The following is a 606-nucleotide window of genomic DNA, read 5'->3' as shown; positions in this document are numbered from 1 at the left end:
GGTGGCTGTGTGCTGCACCACCACACCCTCGGGGGAGGGTAGGTGCAGGCACGCCTGGGGCTGTGAGCTGCCCTGTTTCTGCAGGGTCCCAGCCCTTGTTCGCCCCCCTCCCCCCCGGGGGGTGCACCGGGGCCGGGCGGGGCGGCGCCGGCCGCGGTGCTGGCACGGCGCTCTCCGCGGTGCCCGGCCTTCTTCCCCTCCTCAGCCCCCTCCTCTTCCTCCGTCCATCCTCCTCCTCTCCGCGCCCCTTTTTTTCTCCCTCTCCCTTCAGCCCCCCTCTTCCTTCATCCTCCCCGGCTGCCTTCATGCCCCCTTCACCTCTCTCCTCACCTCCCCTTCCTCCTCTTCCTCCCGGCCTCCCTTTCCCCTGTTCTCCCCTTCCTCCCTCTCCCTCATCCTTCATCCCCTCCGCCTCCTCTTTCTCAGCCTTCCTCCCGCACATTCTCCTCCTTTTCTTCCTCCTCTTCTTCCCGCCTCCCCCTCTCCCTCCTCTTCCTCCCCCAGCAGTGACGTCTCTGGACGTGCTGCTCCCGGCCCGGCGCAGGCACCGCTCGGGGCTCCGGTTCCGCTCGGGGCTTCGGTACCGCGGCCCGGCCCGGCTCGGCA

Source organism: Corvus brachyrhynchos, unplaced genomic scaffold (assembly GCF_000691975.1).
Source record: "Corvus brachyrhynchos isolate BGI_N302 unplaced genomic scaffold, ASM69197v1 scaffold162, whole genome shotgun sequence".
NCBI classification, from domain to species: Eukaryota; Metazoa; Chordata; class Aves; order Passeriformes; family Corvidae; genus Corvus; species Corvus brachyrhynchos.
Note: the sequence above shows the minus strand (reverse complement) of the source record.